This window comes from Medicago sativa, chromosome 8 (genome assembly GCF_051527215.1).
Source record: "Medicago sativa cultivar Bolivia chromosome 8, Bolivia_mono, whole genome shotgun sequence".
NCBI lineage: Eukaryota > Viridiplantae > Streptophyta > Magnoliopsida > Fabales > Fabaceae > Medicago > Medicago sativa.
Genome location: NC_140756.1, coordinates 55,472,413 through 55,486,742, shown reverse-complemented (window position 1 = coordinate 55,486,742; position 14,330 = coordinate 55,472,413). Strand labels below are relative to the sequence as shown.

General features: G+C 32.8%; 1 long non-coding RNA gene across 3 annotated transcripts; it reads left to right on the top strand.

Annotated features, from left to right (window-relative positions):
- The first annotated feature begins 7,571 nt into the window (after positions 1–7,571).
- LOC146899668 (uncharacterized) lies at positions 7,572–12,377 on the top strand. 3 transcript variants are annotated; one of them, XR_015023436.1, is made up of 7 exons: positions 7,572–8,207; positions 8,615–8,671; positions 9,069–9,178; positions 10,632–10,956; positions 11,054–11,191; positions 11,309–11,442; positions 11,589–12,377. It is a non-coding gene; the product is annotated as an uncharacterized LOC146899668 (long non-coding RNA). The 3 variants fall into 3 exon arrangements; XR_015023435.1 differs by having other exon boundaries at positions 11,888–12,332; XR_015023437.1 differs by lacking the exons at positions 10,632–10,956; positions 11,054–11,191; positions 11,309–11,442; positions 11,589–12,377 and adding an exon at positions 9,457–10,622.
- Positions 12,378–14,330: the final 1,953 nt, after the last annotated feature.

The following is a 14,330-nucleotide window of genomic DNA, read 5'->3' as shown; positions in this document are numbered from 1 at the left end:
GCAAGTTAAGGTTTATTTCTGTTGCTTAAAATATATAGAAAAATTAATTTTGGTCGATAGGATGGTTAGATTTTTTTTTTCATACAAAATGTACCTGGATGTTAGTCTACAGTTCTGTAATTACTAGATTATACTTGAATTTTATAATAGCTTTTCAATGAAATTATTGGTTCTCAATGAGCTTACATTGGTCTCTATCTCCTAATAAAAATTTTAATTATAAAAAATAAATAGCCCTAAAATAATTAATTTGGACATACAATAATACTTAGATGTAAAAGTTACACATATGCATGTAAAATTCCACCGCTTAATAGTATGACTTTCTTGAGGGATGTTAGATTTGACGATAACAATTTAAATGAAAGTCTACCAACTGATTTTATCAACCAGCTCCGATAATTTAAAAATCTCACTTTATGTCCGTTTGTTGTCCGCTTGTCTTCTAGTCATGTGTAAGTAATATTGACAATAAATATTACTTGAAGAACCATTCAAAGATCAATTAACAACTCACGTTGATGCACTCTTAGATTTTACATAAAATGAGATTATTGTTTCCATTGAACCATTCCTAGATCAACATGGGATGTCTCTTTCCTAATCAAAATTTTAATATAAAAAATAAAGAACTCAAGAATAACTAACTTGGACACTTGTCAATAAAAAAAACTTACTTGGACAGTACAATCATGTAACACCTACACTAAACGTATATAGAAAGTTTAGTATGTGCATTATCTTTAGTAATGGATACATTAAAATTTACAACAATAAAACTTCGAATAAATAATGTATACAACAATTTCACGTTCATACAACATCAATACTATACAACTTGTCTAAAACATAGCAATTGTATCCTTAACATCCATGACATCCTGCAGTGGGTACGAACGGGCACTTGCTGAAATATTCATTCGGCTACTAGCTTGGCATACCAACCTGTTTATCTGAAACAAATAAGGATTGGGATGAGACATAATGTCTCAGTGAGTTCTACTTAACCCTAGGCTATAGGTAACCTCGGGGAAAACCTTCGGTCATCACGTGTCTACAATACAACCTGCCGGTTGATTATACGTGTGTGGTCATGCTTGCCTAGACGGTCGTGCTTACTAGATCCGTCGTAGCTTTATCTTAACTTGTCATAGGTCTTGCTTACATCATACGTGTCGGTTAAAGGGAACCTAAGACCGCTGACTCAAGATACGCTAAACTCATCAAGATTTTATATGTTTATTCATGACACGGTCCTATACCGTACGATTAGGGACACCTAAGATCGTCATCGGTTTATCATTCATAACTGACTCTATTTCATAAACTTGTACGTGTCTAACATCATATCAGAATCATACATAATCATAATCATTCATTCATAGATGTTAGCGTTGAACAAACATATTATCTGAGTTCATTTTACGGAGAGCCCTGAGTGGAGTAACCCCAAGTACAATCTCATACATGACCGTTCTCACGACACCTACAATCTCATACATATTATCCCTCAGTGACGTGCGGACCCCCTTGCAGAGCTTATCCCGTTCTCACGACACCTACGTCTTACATACTCATTTACCACGGATCCTTAAACGATCCTATGTGTGGTAAACTACACATACATCATAGTCTTAATCATACATACATAAAAGGTTAAACCTATACATACTTGCTCGTTTACCACGGGTCCGTGATCTACCCGTTTAGCGGTAAATTACCTACATAGTCATACTCATTCATAGTGAAGGGATTAGCTTATCTATTCACGGCTTAACATGCTTGCATGGTCATTCTTAATCATTTGCAAAGAGAATACACTAATCACTTCACCTCTTAACATACATAGGACTCAAGCATATCATTCTAGTTCTCAACAAACTATGTCGAGGCTCTACTTTCATTCCCTTCCATAAAGATTAGTTTGCTACCCGACTTATATCATATCATTCTCTCATATGTCATGCTTTACAAATATGTTAAATACTTGCTTCATTCTCAAGAAAACCTTTTAAAAGATTATCAAATGGGACCTTGGTTTGAGGGGTTTACTTTCATAAAAACATCATAGAGAAAACTCGACACGAAGCTACCCAAAAACTGCCTGGAACTAGCCAACAGTAAGTTTTGATGCTGTCAGCTCGCCATGGCGAGTTGGTGGCGAGCAGACCATGTGTTTTGTGGTCTAGCTCGCCATGGCGAATAGTTGCTCGCCCCGACGAGTTATGACAGTCCAGAACTTGTAAAAATGGCATTTTTGGCTCAAAAACCTCAAAACCAAGTGACCCAAAGCATATTTTAACTCTATGGATCATAGAATACCTGAAAGAACATTCATACAACAAGTATTTACATGTTTAGCAAGCATGACATGAAAAAGGCAACTAATCACAATACATAAAACCCTAGTTTTTCATGTCTTCCTTACAGGATCAAACACATAATCCCAAAGGGTAAGAAAAACTATCTATAGAACTCACCTAACATGATTCTTGTGATTGCTCCAAGTTCCAAGCTCAAGCAACCAAACCCGAGCTCTTGATTCACCCATGATCCTTAGTTTTTTTTTTCTTCTACCAACCAAGCTTCCAAGCATCACCTTCACTTCATAACTTTCCAACCCTAACTTCATGAAGGAGAGAAGAATTGAAGCCTAAGCATAAATCCAAAGTCAATAGTTGCTTCTTGCACAAAAGATCATCAAACTTCGTGCTTGATGTCCAATTGAAAAGATTGTGGAAGTTTGAGGGAAAAAGATTGAGGAGAGAGGGCGATGGAGTAGAGAGAAGGAGGAGAGAATTCTTTTCTCAAAACCTAGAGAGAGAAACAACACAAAATTATGAAGATTTTGGCCCAAAATCACTTAAATACCCCTTTGGGTGAAAGTACCAAAATGCCCTTCGTCTTAAACATGTTTAATACGACACTGATACTTAACTCGTGTTTGACTGCTGTCGTTTTATAAACACTCTGTTATACTTACTTTCCATGAACATTAGTCTTCTGACACGTTTAACTGGTAATATTCCATTACTAACTTGTGGGATATTACACTCTACCCCCTCTAAAAGAAATTTCGTCCTCGAAATTTAGAGATTACTTACTAATCATTGTGACTAAAATATACCATCTCTGGTCTCAGTCATACAAAGTCTGATCATACACTCTCAAAAGAGTTTGACGTATACTTTCTTCATCAAAACATGTAATTCATCATGTTTCTTAAACCGCATATAACCGAATATAGTCTTCTTAATCTTAATATCCTCCTCGGAATTTGGAATTCTACTGAAACATCGTGGTTGAAACTTACAATTGCTACATGTGGACTGGTTGTCTCGGATCCATATCTTATCTGCTTAGCATTAACCATTCGTATAAGTAACTTATCATTAACTGGAACACTCAGGATTTGCCTTTCAACTGGGGTCCTTCTGGAATCAAGGTTCGCCCTGCAGTGCTCAATTGCATCAAAGGCATCTTATCGTGCATACACATAGTCCATACTTAATCTTCCTTACTGTACCTTGAGCCTCAAGTCTCTTACTTACGTTGGTTATCCAACAATTTTGCAATTTTCTTATTTTGAAGAGCATAAGAGACTTCACAAAATTTACAAGTGTCAAAACTCTGTCAAAATACAAAGTGCACAATGACTTAGAAAATTCTTATAAATTCTATATCTTGGAATTTCTTAAATATAAAAAGTCAATTGGCTTTAAGTTTAGTTTACCATTCTTTGAGTACAAAATATAAACAATCAATTTTATTTTTAATATTTGATTGTAGAATTCCGCATGTGTGAGGCAAGGAAATTTGAGGCTTGTGTGTCTACGTAATTGTAATCCTTTGTGATTATCGTGGAAAATCCCTTGAAAGTGCAAGGTGATTGGACTAACCTCGAATTTAGGGTGAACTAGAATAACAACTTGTGTTGTCTCTATCTCTATCTCTCTCTCTTATTATCTTGCTTTCTATGTTTTGTTTAAACATTTAGAGAGAGATTTTTCAGAAAAAGGCAACACAATTCAACCCCATCTTCTTGTGTTTTTCTCACCTTCAAAGGTAATATCTTAATTTGTTTGAAAAATGGATGACTTAGTTGATTTCAAATGTCTAGTATGTCCCAAACATAAAGAATAGTACTTTGAGATGAGGAAAGCTTTTAGAAAAAGGATATGATATTAACTTGAAAGATTTAAGTATCTCCATCAAATATGAGAAAAATAATCTCATCACCAAGGTTCTAATGTCGATAAATAGGATTTTATTGTTGAATATCCAAAATGATGTGGAAAAATGTATCAAAGCATGCTACAATGATCCATCAAGATTTTGACATCTTCCATTTGGGTAGTTAAATTTTGGAGGCTTAAGTTTGATGTAGAAACAAAATATGGTTTAGGATGCTTTTTCCAAAGGATTCAAGAGCCAAGAACCAAGTTCACTAGGTAAAAATAACTTCTTTTCATCAATGATTTTTGAAGAAAACACATGAATTTTTTTCTAGGAAGCAAAATTAGAACAATTCTTGATATGGGTTGAAGTTGCGGTATGTGCAGTCTAATTAACTAATAGATCTCCAACAATAAGTGTGTGAAAAACACCACAAGATGCATAGAGTGGAAGAAATTCTAGAATATCACACTTGAGGGTCACATATGTTCATATTTTGGACGATAAGAAAGCCAAACTTAACGACAAGAGCTAGAAATTCAACTTTGTTGGTTATCATCAAAGTTCAAAGGGAATCATTTTGTAAAAAATGAACAACAACAAGATATAAATTAGTCGAGATGTGGTCTTCATCGAAGAAGGAGAGTGAGATGTTATTACTCACTAAAAGGAATACGGTTTCCTTCCAGAATTTGAAGAAGAAAAATCTAGAGAAGTTGAAGAAGTGCCACTCTTACCAAAATTGTCCACTTTTGTAGACATTAGGAGGGAAAGGATCGTGATATGCACACATAGTATTCATATCACTATGACAACACAAAGCTCTTATCACCTCGATGACTTAAAGATCTCTATGAGGAAATTGAGGGAATGGATAATCCGCATTATTATGTATCTCTTCAAATTATGCATACACAAACTTAGAAGCAGCTACAAAAGATAAGAAACAAAAAGATGCAATGAATAAAGAAATTAAAGACATAGAAAAGAATAGAACACATAAACTCGACACCCTTCTAAAAAAGCATAAGGCCACCAATGTCTAGAAAGTGTGCAAGGCAAAAAGAAATGTCAAACGAAACAATGAAGGACACAAGGAAAGAATAGTTGCAAAAGGCTAAACTGAAAAGATTGATTGAAATATGGTATTTTTCGCTCATCAAAATACCGTAAGAATAGCACTCTCACAAGTTGAAAAACACGAGTTGAGAGCTCCTCATATGTACAAGAAGTATATGCCTTTTTGAATGGAGTCCTATAGAAAGAACTATACATTAAGAAACCATTGGGATACAAAGTGAAAAGTGAGAGGAAAACAAGATATTACTGTTGGAAATATTAATAGGAAATAGATTTCGGATAGATAGGAAAGATAGAAGAGAGTTGTTGTGCCGTGGCAAAAGCCACTGACATGAAAGAAAATTTCCGGTGAACCTCCGGTGCAATCCAATATCCGGTTTTGCTCTTCAAAGTTTACACAACTACGTGTCTGAACTCGTGCACTCGAAGCCAACATGTTGGAGCTTCACAAACAATGCCCAAAATAATTGAGAATAGAATATAAAATAATGAACTTCATTTTTGACAACTTATATGCTCCCCATTGTTTCCATACATCTTTCATATATATGGTGCAAGTGGCCACATGCTGGAAGAATTTCCTCACATTACCGTTGCCACCTTCTCATATCACAATCAATGATATATATTGATGGCCATAAACACCCAACGGTTGGATACTTAGTTTTGCAACGGTAGGCAATTAAACCAAATAGTTATATAGTTTTAATGAGAAACTAATTTGTAGTAGTAAATGACACTCGATTGTCATTATATTCTACAATTACTATCCAGATAAAGAAGGCATCTTATGGAAAAATCAAGTTTAAGGGACGGGATGGATAATAAATTTTATTTGGTCCATTGGACTAATAAAGTTTTAGGGCCAATTACATAATAAGTGGTGTAGTTCAAAGAGAGGTGTATGAGTTGATTGATAATATAAGGACATAGTATTAAATGTTAACTCTCACCAGAGATGTGTAGAATATTTTTTTTTGAACAAGAGAAATATTATCTATGTAAAACTCTCCTTTGGAGCTTATTAAAAGGGTAGATCATGTAATTTGTAAGTCAAGTAAGTAAAAAGCAAGTAAATATGAAATCAAAGGATCCTTTAAAGAAATAGAAATTGTCATTCTCTTAAATATTCTCTCCTGATCAATTCCTCGTAAAAGCACACTACTGTTTAGATTTTTTTTATTTTCTGCAAAAGTTTTAGAGCAATCTGATCAAGTTGTCCGAAAACTAGATTTTCGACCGCAACACGACAGGAGCAACTAACAATGATCTAAAACACAAGGATGGGGTATGATTAGTACGTTCCTTAAACTGGTTATCCATGTTACCAACAAGCTCAATATTTGTGCTGATACGATTCAGAATATATAATCCGAAATATTTTTTCCCTTAATTCTTGGCACATGATAGGTGTTTAGGAGGGGTTTGGATTTTAAAATCCGAAAAAAGCAAGGAAAACGCCTAATTTTTTGAGGTGTTCGGATTTTAAAATCCAAATTGGTGAAAAATTCATTTTTTTACACCCAGAACACGGGAAAACTCATTTCATGTTATAGAATCTGAAACTCACATTGACATTTTCGTCAAAAACAATAGGACGCGCCATAAATAGCCACAATTCTCTTGACAATATTCATCATCAATCATGAAATAATGCCCAACGTTAAAAAATATTAATAGCAATCTTGATAAAAAAAATAAAAAACTGAGTTGATAAAAAAAGATTCACCCTAGATGAATTAAAAGGATTTAACTTGCGTTAGAAATTAAGGGACCAGGATAGCTCAACTATTTTTAGCTAAGAGTTAAGAAATTGGAGATCTGAGTTTAAATCCCGATAAAGAAAATGGGAATCGAACATCACAAGTATTAAGCCATTATAAGAAATAATATTTATATATCCTTTGTCCCTATGAGCTTAACTCAATTGATAAAGACAATGCAAAATATATGCAAAGTCCTTAGTTCGAATCCCGAACACGAACACCACCAAAAAAAATATTAAAAAAAGTATTAAGTCATTTGTCAAAAATACAAAACATTGTCGAACCATTATTCGCCAATAAAGAAGTAATTAAGCCAATGTGAGAAAGAAAATGGGATTAATATATACCTGAACTGAAATGTCATGTATAGGGATGATAATGGGTATCCATTGGGTAGGGTACTATAGTACCCTTCTCCATCTTTGCATATATTTTGCATTGTCATTACCAACTGAGCTAAGCTCACAGGGACAAAGGTTATATAAATATCTTATCTTAATCTTAATCTTAATCTATCTATATATAAAAGTTGCCCCATGCAAACAATTTCGCCCTAATTTTACCTAAGCCCTAATGAATATAATTACTGTTTTACCCTAACCAAAACTTTAATTGTGAAACACCTATAGTAACAAAATAAGAGGAAAAAAAACCGCAATTGATAAACATAAAAACAAACAAAAAATTAAGGAAAACAACTAATCGGATAAAGCAAATAAACAGATAAACATGACAACAACAAAAAAAACTGCAAATAACAAAATAGTTGTTTTCGCTCAAAGTTGTTTCCTATTTTTTTTCCACTCAACAACAGCCTAAACTATCTACTGCTATAACAAATAAAGCCGTAAAGCGAAAGGTGGGTATACTATTTTCAGATGGTACCATGTGTGCAGATCTCTTTGGGTTGAATAACTATCTACGAGTCTTCTGCATCTCTCCCCCTTTTCTCTCACACACTTTCTCCCAAAACCATGGCTGCTTCTTCTCTCTTTCTCCACCAAAGCCTCCCTTATGAGTCACAATCTCCGATCTCTTTCCTCCATCTACTAAACTCTGATAGCTCTCTCTCCATTATGAACACAGATTGCCGTCGAAAAAATTATTTATCGCAATGATCCACGCACATCTCCCCGACTCCGCAATTGCCGCCCCAACAACAAATGACCTTCGTAATTGTTACCGGTAACTCACTTTCTCCCACCGATTCATGTTCATATTGATTGTGTGAATGTGTGAATTTTGCTAATTTTGAATTTGACATTAGGGCTTGAATTATAGCTTTTTCATTGATTTTGTGTAAATTATCATTGATTATCAATTACAGTATAGTCAAAATGGTTGATTATCAATTTTGTGTAAATTTTGCTAATTTCGAATTTGACATTAGGGTGTGAATTTTGTGTAAATTATAGTTGATTTTGATATGTGATTGTGTGAATTACAGCCTTTTTTTCATTGTTAGTTTTTGTAATCGTCACTTTCTCTGTGTTTCAGTCTCAATTCAATATCTTGCAATCATGCTACTTCTCTGTTTATGTTCTTCTACTTGAATTATGGATGAATTTCTGAATTTTTTTTTTAATTTGTAGGTTCTAATGAAGGTCCACACAGTTATGGTTACTTGAATCAGGATAAAAAGAGCACAGGTATTGAATTTTAGTGTCCAAAATTGATAATGAATGTTCTAATGAATCTGAACGTTTCAAGGTTCTAATGAATGTTCTGGATTTTATTATCACACCATTAATTGACTCTTTTTGATTGTGTTGTCTTTCTTTCTTTTGATTTGTGATGTCTTGAATTCCTCAATTCAAATGTGATAACACTTAACTATTGAAGATTTTTAATTTTTAGACTCCCTGTTTCATTTCAGATATGATTCAGTATTTATACAAATTGGATGTACGTTTCCTTTTTAAATTTGTATGTATGAATGTTCTAATGAATCTGAACGTTTCAAGGTTCTAATGAATGTTCTGAATTTTAGTATTACACCATTAATTGACTCTTTTTGATTGTGTTGCCTTTCTTTCTTTTATGTAGGTTTGATTTGTGATGTCTTGAATTTGTTGATGTGTTGGTGGAAGATTAGCATGCTCAGCGCAGGTTTCCGAAGCAAGTGAACTATGATATACTTTAGCTCTAATTATAAGGTACATAATTCAAGTTTTTGGACTCACAATTGTCACAAATACTCACAATATATGGTGTTAGGCGAGTTTGAACATGTATTCCCTTCACAATTTCATCACTGCACACAACCATGAAGAGGCCGTGTTATCTTTGCTAAGCTTGAATGGTTGGTTTATGATGTCTTTTTCGGCATGGTAGTCATTGTTTTAATTTCCTGTTTTTAAATTTTGTAACTTCAAGCATTTTTCTTCTCTAATTGACCAATTTTGCATAACCTATTTGTTTCTCAAATTAATAGATCAAGCTGATTAGGGTGTCACATTTGATCGGGCTACGCGAATAGCTTTGATGGGAATGTGTACTTTTGTCATGCGGTTTGATATTTTGAACAATGTAAATCATTTTGTCGTATCAAAAAACATGTTACTATTAGAATAAAGATAACATTCAGTTTTATGTTATTCAGTTTGAAACCATTGTGCTATTGTTAGCTTGAAATAGATAGGTTTATTTTGCTGCAATTCAAGTTTATAAATTCAATTTAAGTTAATAAAACAGTACCTGCTGCCAGTGCCTCCAAACGAGGATCAAAGCTTGGAAGGATGCTCGAAATTAATGGAATGATAGAGGTGAAAATTGACAACCAAGAAGCGGTTGCATCATCAATTCATTTTAGATGTTTAAGAAATTAATATATGGATGTCAGTTTTAATTAAATAACTAAATTTGGTTTATACATGAATACTGACATGATGATACAACACACAATTGTTCAGCAGGTAGTCTCTCAAAAGCAAATGAAACTGATCATGATTATAAAATGTTCAATCAGTTTTTTTGGTATATTTTCTATCACGTCCGCATTAAGGTTTTGAATATATAGACACCTAACAAGCAGCGTAAATTTTTTGGGAAGCGTTATAAAATCTCTCATATTGTGGACTAGAATGCATATATGCCATCATGTATCCACAAGAATTTTCAAATGCCATTTGTTTATAATTTATCAGGTATAGATCAAAATATATTGTTGGACTTATGCTTTCTTATTTTGATTGTAAGATGTATCATAGCCTGTTCTAATTACATATAATATACATGAATACTGACATGATGATACAACACACAATTGTTCAGCAGGTAGTCTCTCAAAAGCAAATGAAAATGTCATGATTATAAAATGTTCTATCAGTTTTTTTTTGGTATATTTTCTATCACGTCCGCATTAAGGTTTTGAATATATAGACACCTAATAAGCAGCGTAAATTTTTTGGGAAGCGTTATAAAATCTCTCATATTGTGGACTAGAATGCATATATGCCATCATGTATCCACAAGAATTTTCAAATGCCATTTGTTTATAATTTATCAGGTATAGATCAAAATATATTGTTGGACTTATTCTTTCTTATTTTGATTGTAAGATGTATCATAGCCTGTTCTAATTACATATAATTTACATGTGTGTAACAGTGGAAGAACCGTATAATATGCAAAAATAAACGGCTATATCCGATATCAATCAGAGTCAAAACACACAACTAAAGTGCAAGGAGAATGGTGAAGAATCTGATGTGCCAGATAATACCTCAGGTATGACATATCCTTCTATCTTTCGTGTTATATAAGGGACATTAGCACGTTAAATTTGCTGGAACAATTGCTATTGCAAGTATACCAATTATACATGTTGTTTTGTATACTGACAACTGATGAAGACAATGAGATTGACAGTAACATATGCTCATCAGCAGGACATGTGTTTTCTATACAGCTTTAGATGACAACGATTTGGCAGGTATTTGTTTATCTGGATTAATCAATAAATCTTATAATGACATGTCTATTGTTATTTTTGCACGGTTTTCATTATGTTATGTTGATGAATAATGCAGAAAGCCAATCACAACTGGAACCACAGGGTAGTGATGTCTTAAATCTTTCTAAAGGTGTTCATTTCTTGCGTGAGAATGCATATTCTGAGCATAACTTTGGTGAGAATGTTGAAGTTCTTGATTTAGTGAATGTTTGAGGTAAGGAACAAACGAGATACTTCAGTTTTACTTATTTATATTGACTGTACAACAGTCTTTCCAAGATATTTTGCTATTGACTGTAGCTTACATGGACTGCACCACATTTGTTGACAGGGAAAAATGGTCTAATATACTAAATAAAGTTGATGAAACCATATCTATTCCATTTTTTGGTGAAGAATGTCTTAGTACACAAATAGAGTGCAACGAGAATGGTGAATATTCAGATGTTCCCGATAACGATTATGGTATGCCTTGCCACATGTCTTTCATTTTTATTTAATTAGGCATGACCTATTAATGTGATTATATGGTATAAACGGATTTAAAAGTGATTTGTTATCAACTTAAATTTGAAGAATGATTGATATTAATGTCAACCTATATTCCACAGATGGTTATGAATCTTCTGAATTGCCATCGGATGAACCTAATTGATCCAAATGCAGCTCTAATCGAACCAAATGAACCTCCCGAAATGTAATTTTTAAGCTCTATGTATGTCTCCTTACGTGGACTGTTTTTAATTCTGAAAAGTAAATTGTGCCTATAAATTAATATTTTCTCAAAATAAGAACCTTTAGAATCTAAAAGATTTTTTAATTTAAAATCTGAAGTTATTTTTTTATTTATAAATCATCAGTATAGTACTTTTACAAATTATTCATGTTCACTTTTGTATGACTTTTATAGGATCATTGACCTCTTTGATTAACAGAGACATGAGCTTGCATGGAAGAAGTTTATTATTATGTGCTACCAACCACATTGGTGTGCAAGCAAACTATTGGAACTTCCTAACATTGTTTATCACGTAGACATATGAATAACATGCTAAACTAAGTAACCATGGTATTTTTTTTCCCAACATGTATCATTGCGTTAGGATAGATTTTTCTTCTCTGTCGCATAGGATACCACAAAATATCCAAAACTTCAAGCATGGAGGCAGAGTAGTAACTTCTGATGTATTCATTTTGTATACGTATAGTTGTGCATGAGTCCTTAATTTAAAAAGGGACAATTGTCGCATAGGATACCACAAAATCTCCACAATTTCAAGTATGGAGGCAATAGTAGTAACTTTTGATGTATTCATATGGATGTGTACGTTATCATTTTGCTTTTGTCTACTATTTTTACATTATATATGACCCGTGCGGCAGCACGGGTGTAAAGTCTAGTATATATAAATGTTAGACAGTCTGACCTAACCCTAATCCCGCTCTTTTTGGTGGGTCTGAATAATTTTAATGAAAAAAAGATTTTCCAAGGATTTGAACTGGGCACCATATGGCTGCACTATACATGTTTAACCACTAAGCCACCTCCATTTTGATTGAAATATTATTGCTCCTAAAATTGATATACCGTACTAAAGCATTTTTTTTAAAGCCATAAATACCCTAGAAGTTCCTTTTCTGATAGCAATTTCATTTCATTTCATTATTAACGGTTCTTTTATTGATGATCGTTCTATTATTATTATTATTATTATTATTATTATTATTATTATTATTATTATTATTATTATTATTATTATTATTATTATTATTATTATTATTATTATTGTCCTTTTTCTTCTAATTTTTATAGATTTAACAGTCATTGCGGTTAGGATCCGTTTCTTGGTGTATGCTTACTACGTTTAATGATATTAAAGTTGCATTTTTAAAATTGTTGATAATTTGACTGATTCATATAATAATTTTATCACTAGAAACTTCACTTTTTAGTGTAATTTTGTTGGCCTCTTTGTTTCTCATATATTATATTACTTGAAGTTATTTATTCTGACCTTTTATTTACAAAAATCATTACACTTGATTATAACATTACTTTGTTTTCTCCCTTTGACTTTTCAAACATGTTTACTATTTTTAATTTGCTTATTTTAGTTGTTCTTTTAACATGAATGTAATTGAATATAAAGGTTGAAAAAGAACAAATTCAGGAACACAACCTCGTAATATTATTTGATAAGAAAATAAAGTTAATATAGCTTAAATTGGTATAATTTTTGCATTTTTTTGTTGCTTTTTGCAGTTATTTTATAGCATATTATTGAATGTATAATTAGTATGATATTTATATACGAAATTCTACAAAACCCGTGCATCGCACGGGTTAGAGACTAGTTATTTCTAATAATGGCTTAATACTTGTGATGTTCGATTCCCATTTTTTTTTAACACGAACACCACCAAAAAAAATATTAAGAAAAAAGTATTAAGTCATTTGTCCAAAAAACAAAACATTGTCGAACCATTATTCGTCAATAAAGAAGTAATTAAGCCAATGTGAGAAAGAAAATGGGATTAATATATACCTGAACTGAAACGTCAGGTATAGGGATGACAATGGGTATCCAATGGGTAGGGTACTATAGTACCCTTATCCATACATGTGTTTGTAAAAAATGCCCGTACCCGAATCCGTACCCTCGTGTGTAACAACTTTAATGCACTTCCCCATACCCTATGGGCACCTAAGTGCCCATACCCGTACCCGTTACCCACACTTTAATTATAAAAAGACAATAAAAAAAAACATCACAATTGAAATAAAACTATGATCCAATATTTTTTTTTTGTGTTGACTGGGGTTTGAAACCCGGACCTTGCATATATTATGCATTGTCCCTACCAATTGAGCTAAGCTCACGAGGACGATCCAATTTTTTTTAAACCAACTCGTAAAATAGTAGAAATCGTAGTATTTAGCCAAATAAAAAAAACATCCAAAATATTCCTCAAAAATTAAAATAAAAACATTCAAAATACATATAAAAAAGTGCATGCTAAAATAAACATCAAATCGATTCAAATAATAAATTTGTAGCTCGTGAGCTTATGAAGGTAAGGTTGAAACAATTACCGTATTAGTTTTTAGGTTTAGGTTTATGCTTAAATAGCTAAACAAATTAAATAATTGTACACAAAAAATAAATAAAATATTTATTATATTATATAAATATGCATATGCAGGTTAAGGGGTTGGGTAGTATAGTCCCTTACCTGCACCCATACCCTTATAAATTTGCGGGTAATTACCTGCATCCAAGCCCATACCTATAAAATCGGGGTTTTCCCCTACCTATTGCGAGTATTTTTTGCGGGTGCTCATCGGACCTGAG